At 37.1% G+C, this 10,159-nt stretch overlaps 1 non-coding gene across 1 annotated transcript; it reads right to left on the bottom strand.

Annotated features, from left to right (window-relative positions):
* Positions 1-1,208: 1,208 nt before the first annotated feature.
* LOC149088157 (5S ribosomal RNA) lies at positions 1,209-1,327 on the bottom strand. Its single transcript, XR_016195446.1, has one exon. It is a non-coding gene; the product is annotated as a 5S ribosomal RNA (ribosomal RNA).
* Positions 1,328-10,159: the final 8,832 nt, after the last annotated feature.

The raw sequence follows: 10,159 nt of genomic DNA, 5'->3' as shown, positions 1-10,159 counted from the left end.
TAACGGAGATTGTCCATTGTGCATTACACTATTTCCAAAATAATGGTTTATATAAGCTCAAAACATGACCGTATAAAAAGCCTGTCTGCTTCTAAATTCACGTACTCGTATTGAATATTTAGAATCATGATATTTGTGTTCATGTCTTTTTCAGAAAAATACGTATGACCTCCTTCATTTTTTGTAAATACTGTAAATTTCCGTAAAAATATTTATTTTTCTATAGATAGAAGATTTAAGTAATTTCAGAAGCGAATTAGGTTCATACTGATGTATATGAATTGTTCAGAGTTGACATATACAGCCTATGTTCGTTATCGAATTCCCACTCATAACTAATTTTTTCATACCGACGGGTGCTGTCCGTCTTGTCAATATCACGATCAACTACAAACATCAAAACTACTTTGTACGTAGCACATATCGATGAGAACCTTCATACGTGCACAAGGTTACTAATCCTAAAACCTTGGAGATTTGTTCCCTAGAAGAATAACGTTCATAGCGAGCGGCCCTAAAGGTATTTGTGGGCATGTCTTTGTCAGGACCCCTGAAGCACGATCCTTCTCCGGAGCATTGCAAATATTTGCCCCTTCACATAATCTGATATGAGGATCGCTTCATAAAACGTATGGTCGGGTATGGGGGGAATCTGGGGGCAGGCATATCTTGCTTGTGACACAAATCATATCCACACCTCTCTGTCACGTGTCCCCAAATCAACATTTACTCCTAGATGATTTTTATGTTTTTTTATTACGAAGCTTTTCGTGCTCTCTGGTATGTAATGTACGAATATTATCCTAAGATTATGCTACAAAATATTTTGTGGCATAATCTTAGGTAGTTAGTAATGTGCCAGGTATTTTTCTAACAAAATTCGAGGAAACAGTTTTATTGTTTAAATCGCCTATGATATTTAATAACTCTCATTTATTGAATATGCTCAAAGGAAAAAAAGTGACGAGAGCTATAGGAAAAGACACGCAATACATTTTTGTAAACTCCACATGTGGTGTATTGCAAGTGCAATGTTAGTGATTTTGCGTGCTCATTATATACATTAGCTTGACATTACGCTTTCTTAGAGAACAGTCCTCGATAAAAAGTAAATTGATTCACTTTCATAACTTCAGCGTGATCATCACGGAAGATGTCCAAATGCAGAAGGTAAGGTGACCACTCGACCACCACAGCGGCTAAAGTGATGCCAACAGCACGCGGTGTTCCCAGGTGGTCACCCTCCTAAGTACTAACCGCGCCCGATGCTGCTTAACTTCGGTGATCGGACGAGAACCGGTGTTTTCAGCATGGTATGGCCGTTGGCAGGTAAGGTGACCAAGCTTCTCATCGAAGATAAGAAGTTGTATACATCCTCTTTGTATACGCATAAATGTCATACTACCTGCATACATTCCGACCGAGGGAAATATGCGCTTGGTCAAATTCTTCGATGACAAAAGAGCTCAATCAGCAGCGTCAACTCAGCAATTTTCTTCAATGATGACGAAGGGGAGTCAATCATCTTCTGTCTGGCCGTCTTTTCATTAGAGTTCGACTTGAACATAGAGTTTAATTTTCGAAGATAAGTCTACCTCCTTTTCACCGTTGTGAGATGGCCGTCACAAATATAGGCAGCTGTAATTAATATATCACTATTTATTGTCTCATCCGAAGCCGGTTGGAGAGCGCAAACACACTAGCTTTCATGAGCTACTTCTGAGATTTCAACATGGACCATCTATCTGCAAAGACTAAAAGCTCTATTCATCTGTAGCTTTAGCGTAGCCTTCGTTTTTGATAAACCCACGAAGCTGAATCATTCAACAGCTTCAGCTTGATCAACTTCATCATGAGTCATAGAGCTCAATCAACCAGCAGGTTAAGCTTGGTCATCTTCTTTAATTAATTCATCTTCTCCAAAGAATTCAATCAATCGATAGATTTCTCTTGGCCATCATCGGTGATCAAGAAGCTCAGTCAGCTTGGCCATCTTCTTCGATAACAAAAGATCCCAACCAACAGCTTCAGCTTTGCTATTTTCTTCAATGACCAAGAAGATGAATCATTCAAAAATCGTACGCTCAGCGAGGAGCAAAGAGATCAATCAATCAGCAGCTTAAACCTGGCCATCGTCTACGCCAACCGCGAAGCTCAATCGATCAACATCTTCCACTTGATCATCTTCTCGAACCACGAAGAAGTTCAGACAATCAGCAGCTTCAGCTTGGCCATCGTCTTTGATTGCCAAAGAGTATAATCAGTAGCTTCAGCTTCGCTATCTTATTCAATACCTTATGCTGAATCAATCAACATCCTCCGCTCAATATTTTTCAAGGACCAAAACTGTCAATCAATCGGAAGCTTTGGCTCGACAGTCATCTTCGATTACCGAAGAGCTCAATTAGCAATTTCAGTTTGGCCATCTTCTTCAATGATCAAGAAGGTCAATCAACCAATAGTTTCAGATTTGCAATCTATTCAATATTCAGACAACTGATATTTTCACCAAATTTTATAGAAGTAAATAAACCCTTGGTCCTACAGTTTGGAATCTAGTATTTATTTATTTTTCACAGAGAACAGGCAACCTCCATCACATAACAGAAAAACCCAATCATTAGCCATTTTAACTTCAAAATATGACAGATAACAATATTACAGTAAAACCCCGTGTGTGATAAAAGTGTATTTTTCAAACCCAGTGATTAACGGTTACCCCCCCCCCCTAACGGCCCACCGGTGTCCGCAAGAGACAGAGAGGTTTACTGTGGTATGATTCTAAAAAGTATAACAACAAATATAACAACAAAAATACAGGAGCCCACGCATACACAACACGTTCCGCAATGTAAAACCTGTTAGCGTTCAGGAGGAGTGCTAACGCGATTTATGAACGGCTTGTGGTAGTAATCCAGATTGTGATTTTTCCTTCTCCTCAAAAAGCCTACAAAAGAGCACATATCAGCCCGGACACTGACTTTAAAGGCGTATCTACATGCACGCAATATGCATAGTTCCCGAGTATTTTTTCCGTCATTTTCCCTCTATAGCCACGTTCACATGTACAATAAAACATCCCGGGAAGTTCCCGGTAACGGGGATTTCGCTACAAACCGTTCACATGACGTTTTAGTTTATGCCGGTATTGCCCCCCTTCTTTCCGGAAGTCGTCACTGGTTACGTAGGTTGAACGGAAGTGATTGATTCAAGATGGTTGACGAAGGAGCTTATAGCAGTTCCCGCGGCGCAAAGGATTATGGGAGAGAAGGTCGGTGTCGACCTCCAATCCACCCCAAGAAAGATGGGCTTTTTTTGATGAGCTTCTCTCCCACCTTTTTCTTCCCTACGAGGGGAAAAAAGTTGTCATGCCGGTAATTACCACCAAAGCGACCCCCAATCTTGCACATGTGAACGGGGACTTATGTGAGTATGACTGTCCCGAAATATTTCATCTCGAGGCAAACAACCTGCCTAGACGAACGTCAAACCTGGGACGAACCGCCGACGGTCGGCACGTCGTCGTGTTGCGTGGTTTTCTACTGCGAACGCTGTGTGACGCTGCGGTCAGAACCTCGTTGTGCAATGGAAGGAGAATTTTTTCCTCTCTTTTGAAAAGAAGCAAAAACGAAGAAAAAGCAAATGTACAGGAAAACAAAAATCAAAGCGAGTAAGCGTGTGTAACCTCGTGTAACAAAACTGAAAGCGAGTGAGCCTGTGTAACATTGTGTAACAAAACTCAAAGCGAGTAAGCCTGTGTAATATTATGTAACAAAACTGAAAGCGAGTAATCCTGTGTAGCATTGTGTAACAAAACTGAAAGCGAGTGAGCCTGTGTGACCTTGTTTAACAAAACTGAAAGCGAGTAGGCCCGTGTAACATTGCGTAACAAAACTGAAAGCGAGTGAGCCTGTGTAACATTATGTGACAAAACTCGAAGCGAGTGAGCCTGTGTGACCTTGTGTAACAAAACTGAAAGCGAGTAAGCCTGTGTAAGCGAATAAATCTTGAGGATGTTTTGGTCTCTTCTTTCAGAGAAAAAACATATAGTCGCGAAACTATTGAATCTCTGCCATAAGACCTAAGGCACGGTTACTTAAGTTATTTATCTATTTTATCATCATGGAATCCTGTAATTCGTTATTCACCAACGGCACTTCAATACAAATTTTAATAAATAATAATCGGGAAACGCACAAAAGCTGTTTTTCTATCTTCTTAAAACTAAAGCAGTCACAGATAAGAAACTGGGAAATCAATCGGCCATCCCCAGCCAGCTTTATTCTTTCATTGGTATCAGGGAATGCGTTATCCCAGATGAAGATTGCTACACATAAAAATGCAAATAAACTCTCTGATTCTTTGCCTGATATGGTACGATGGTAAATAAAAGGAAAGAGAGCATTTCCTTTGAAGAGTTGGAATCGATAATCCGAAAGATTCTCGGAATTTTTCTTTTTTCCTCCTTAGTAAATGGAAATAAAGAATAGAAAGCAGAAAGGATGAAAAAATGGCTCAGAAGTCAAATAGGTGAGTAAAATAAACTCCTTTCGCCCAGAGGAAAAACTTTGCTCAAAAACTCAGAGCAAACACCGTGCATCTGCTCCTCCGGACCGTCGCTGTCTCAGGGACTTAATCTTATAAAGTGACTGACCGAACACATATACGTACATTCAGATTCTCTCTTTTTTTTTTTGGTTCACATTTTTCTTCATAACTTACTTATCTTTATTTTTTACACATAAGTTCTGCTTTTTTAGCGGAAAAAATGGTAAAAGAAATAAAAGAACAACGGATAAAAATCTCCCCAGGGTGTGAATTTATTCATATCATAAGAGAGAAATATTATCTTGGAAATATTAATATGATAAAATCTGAATGATATCTTGTTTTGAGGTATTATTTGAAGAGATGAAAGAATATTTCCCTTGTAGATTTTTGTTTTTTGGGTTATTGATAGATATTATACAATATTTATTATTGAAGCTTCTTTGTTTATTGGAAACAAGTAAGACAAATTTCAATAATTGAAACATAAAATAGACAGTAAAATTAATAGTTAGTGTTAATCTAATTATAATATGGCGTTGATTTCATATTTACGATATTATAAGAGATTTTTCCTGAAGGGCTTTAGATTCCTGCAAATGAATCAATAGAATCGAGCGATTCGTTTTACTTTGTTCTTTTTTGCTAAAATATATCCTGCCTTGTTTTTGTTTTTCATCTTTGAAGAAAGCTTTCTGAACTTTTCCAATTCAAAACGAAAGCTTTTCCATGCACTGAATTGCCGAGTTTTCATTCACGACCGCCATCAAATCATAAATGTTATACTTTTCTGCCTCATTCTCTCGCTTCTAAAAAGTTGCATGTCACATGATTAACTTTTTACCAATTACAAAGCAGATTCTTTCACAAAGTTCTCGAAATCTAAGGTGTGTGCAAATTAGAACGTGCAACTTTGAGCAATAAATATTTAAAATAAATAAAAGAACAACCAAGAAAATCTTCGCAGTTGTGAGTTTATTCATACCATAATAATAAAAAATTATATTGGAAATAATAATAAGAGATAAAAAAATCTGAATGATATATTGTTTTGCAATACTATTTGAAGAGAGATGAGAGAATACTTCCTATGCAAACTTTTGTTTCTTTTGCTAATGGGTAGATATTATATAGTACATATAAATGTATAATATCTATGATATTATACACCCTTTATATTATTATATACTATATAATAACGTATTATATATTATATATGAATTATATATTATATATGAATTATATATTATATATGAATTATATATTATATATGAATTATATATTAATATTCATTATTCGTATTTAATATTATATTCAAGAGTTTCTTTGTGAATAGGAAATGCGTAAGGGGAATTCCTATAATCGAAACATAAAATAGCCAGTAGAATTAATAATTAGGGTTAATCTAACTATACGATTCTGATGATGTCATATTAGAATATAGTGGGAGCTGTTTCGTGAAAGATTTCTAAATTCTTCTTAATTAATCAATAGAATCAAGTAATTCCTCTTTCTTTTGTTCTTTTTTTTTGTCAAAATTTAGCCTGCTTTGTTTGTTTCTTCGGCGAACCCCACAGTGGTGGTCGGCTGAAGTTGGTTTTCTGTGGTTCCCAACTTCAAGGCGCAAATGCGAGCCGATCTCCCCGTTAAAAAGTCTCGCCACAGAGAGCAACAGTCCTACAACGATAAATCATTCAATCATAACACTTCACTCATAGTTAGAAAAACTAGTGGCAGATGGCAGCACTACACATAACAAGCATTACAGAGAAACAACGAAATTTCACGTCAGGTTTCACTACACGTACACGCACATTCCCGCATGTACCGATTCGTTGGGGGGTTCCGGGGAGGGTGTGGGCGGGGCACATGTGTGGTTTAGTAGTAGTAGGTAGGGCCTCCAAAAAATGGCTCGGGGATCCATGATGTTCTTAAGTCAGCCACCTCGTTGGGCAATTTGCCTGTTGTGGCGTTGTATTTGTATTTAGTTTCATAGGCATAACTGTCGTGCTTTGATCCGAAGTATGCCGTCAAATCATATAGACATATTTTTTTTTCTTTCTCTCGTTCCCACACTTCCACAAAACTCCATAAAGCAGACGATCCACTTTTTACCAAATTAGAAAAATATATTTATCAACTAACAATAATTGTTGATAAACACCTACGTATGTCATCTAACTCCTCGGCTAGAACCTGCGACTTTAGGCGAAAAGACGCTTTTCTGCGGATACATACGAGTTTCTTTTTGGAAATGCGGTTCTGTATTTTATTCCTCAGCTTGCTGTATAATTTTATTTCAATTGTTGTTAAAAGTAATTGTTATCATTGTTATAAGTAAAAGTTCACCAAGAGTTTGATTTTATATTAATCAAATATATATTTATTGCGCTTGATATAGTATTGAGGCGTGTCAGTTGGTAACCGGTGTCGATGGCTCTGCCAGTACGAATATGTTACACTGAGTTGTTCATTCCTTGTCGTGTTTAATTACACATGTGCAACTACACATATTTTTGAATTTACTTCTTCTGAAGTATTTCTGAAATTCCATGCTTTCCGGGCGTTTTTTGCGTCACAATTTGTAAGTTTAGCTTACGTGGTGTTTTTCACTCCTTCCTCCTGAAGATCAGTGCATGACTTTAGTGACTAATTGAGACTTTGTGGTGGTATAAGGATTGAGAGAGAGAGAGAGCTTCTGACAAAAATATCTGAGCTAATAATCTGATGGTGGCATTTACCAGACCGTATGTTTTTTTTTTGTTTTTTTTTTCTATTAAGTACAAGCATTTCACATCTACACAAACACGCACAACCTTATCTATAATCCCCAAATGTCTGAGATATTTGTCAGTGATTATGTGCATTCTTACACGTTCGTTGTCTAATGCTATCACACAAAAAAGTACATTTTTACGCAGGGAATATGGAAATGAATCTTATATGAGATACTGATTTTTTTTTCCGAAATTCCCATCGTATTTGCCCAAGTTATATTGGCGGATAACACTTAAAAAAATTAATCTGTCAATGTCGATTATATACCACTGCGTCTCTACGATCCTCTTCCGAGAGTTTATAATATAAAAAGGCATATATTTTTTTTAAATAATTTGAAAAAAAATAATAATTCTCTAAACGACCCTAGATGGCGTGTCTATAGAAATAAAGAATAGAAATATGAGCAGAAAAATTGAAATTTTTCATGCAAAAACGGATTAACAACATTTCCATTCTTTATGATTACATTGTTGGTAATGAAATTTACACGTGGATTATATACGCTTCTACGGATCATAGGCAAGAAAATACAGTAGTTCTAGGAATGAGGTCTATTGCCTATGGGTAGTGTAGTATGAGCCTGGTTTCATGATGATAGTAATATTCAATTATATGTCACTAAGACCTATACGATAATATTCTCTCTAACAATAGTGAAATTCACATCTGCAGTTTATACGCAAGAGAATACGATACACTGTATTTTGAAATTTCGGATGTCAATTTCTTATGCTCACCATTATTCCGCCATTTGTGAAATATTGATGACACTAAATACAGTGAAACTTCGTTATAACGATACTCGATGTAACGATAAGTCCCTCTACACCTACGCTCGATATAATGATAAGTCCCTCTACACCTACGCTCGATATAACGATAAGTCTCTCTAGAATGATACTCGATATAACGATAAGTCCCTCTATAACGATATATTTTCCACGTCTTGTTTGGAACTATCTACACTTTAATGTTAAAATGCTGCCTCTGGACATGACAATAATCCCTCTACAATCATAGTTTTTCTTGGTCCACTGAGTATTGTTGCATCGAGGTTGCACTGTACTATGAAGCATCGTCTATGTGTTCCCACCGCCAATATTTACATTCAGTGTGGTATGTTATCGTCATTAATTCCTCTTTAGATTCCTCGTCAAAAGTTTGACGTCAACAGAAACAGAGAGAGCGTAAAATGATGAAATTGTGTCGCCTCTTGATGATGTAGGCGTTGATGAGACGTTGAGAAAAAAAAAATTAATTCATACCGACGACGTTAACGCCCCCGAGAAACTCTAAAACTTTAAACTGAGAGCGGTGACGGAAACCTCATCAGAAAGTATTGTCAGTTTTATCAGTTGCCAATATTCAAGTTTTATCAGTAATTGGCATTCAAGTTTTTCCATTAATAGTATCAAGTTTTCACTTCATGTAAAAGCAAGAGAAACATATATTCTGATCGGCATCACAGTGTAAATATTTACCGTCTGAAATATAGCTATTGTTTTGAATTTAAAAGTCGTTGATGTGCGTGTCAGGTACATGTCATTGGTGACCGAGGTGTTAGAATCAAAATATTTACGTCCACGCTTCGAATTCCTGTGAAAAAAATGATACTTTCATATGATTACATTTCAAATACATTACATGAGAACTGAAACGGCACGTTTGCGCTATCAATGGAGTCACAGCAGGGCGATGATTGATATCATTTGATAGGTTGATTTCGTTCGATCGATCTCACCACAAATACCCAGATAGAACAACCGTTGCACTATCAATCATTCTGATTCCCGCCGTCAGGTGTCCTTCATCGATGCATGTGATTTGACAAATGTTTTCCGGATGATACTGTTCTTGGGCTTTATTGAAGTCAATCGGCTTTGTCGAGTGATTGAGGGATGCGTGTTGATATTTGCGATATTGCTTCGCCCGTAAATAGTCCTTTAAATGAGTAGTAATCAATTATATTCATGACAAAACACCAATGACTTCATCAGATAAAATAATATATCGTGTTTATTGTGTGCATTATGTTCTTGAACGTGAGGACAACTGAAACATTCGTAAAGGTTTAATCCTCATTGAAATGTGGCATCTTGGGAAACTAGATTTATTCAGAACAAATCGGTAAGGAAATTAAACTTAGAAGGGAACTATCCCAAGGTGTCGTCTTCAAAAAAATTATGAAAAAAAATTCAAGTGCATCAATCTCACCCAGAAACACATAAAAGCACAAAAATTAGCGGTGGAAAGTAATTAAAAACCATTGTAAGTGAAAATATAGTAAGTAATAAATATTAAAAATGGCAAGTTGGCTGCTCATTTCCTCTCGCGAAAGAGTCACTTTCTCTAAGTGACTCTTTCGCGAGAGGAGATGAGCAGCCAACTTGCCAAAATGAAAGCCAATGTATGAAAGCACTTGAACGAGAAATAGAGTGGCTCAGAGACAGGTGCATAATTACGGGAAGGAGGCTATAAGGGCTGTAGTCCAGGGCGTCTAATTTGAGTAATAAGAGATTTCAAAGCGCAGCGCGAAATTTTTGTATCGCCGATAGGAGGCAAAATCATAAATCCATCACTGGTGGCACAAAGCTTCGACGACCTAATTGTTGGATTCCGTTCTCATCTTTCAACAATATCGCGATTGACAGGCCTTTCTCAAACTGTAATACCACGCTACGGATGCTAAGATGCTCCCGCAGCAACGGATCACAGAATAAAATACCTATTCAATCAAACATCCGAAATAAATAGCAGACTAGAGAGCACCTATCGCAACACTATAAAGAAACTAATAAAACAATCAAGAAAATTTAAGGGGATCGGTTTC

The sequence above is a fragment of the Pholcus phalangioides genome, unplaced genomic scaffold, assembly GCF_987345545.1.
Source record: "Pholcus phalangioides strain wild (caught in Gottingen) unplaced genomic scaffold, Ppha-v1.0 ptg000003l_1, whole genome shotgun sequence".
Lineage (NCBI taxonomy): Eukaryota > Metazoa > Arthropoda > Arachnida > Araneae > Pholcidae > Pholcus > Pholcus phalangioides.
Note: the sequence above shows the minus strand (reverse complement) of the source record. Positions and strands in the feature narration are given on the sequence as shown.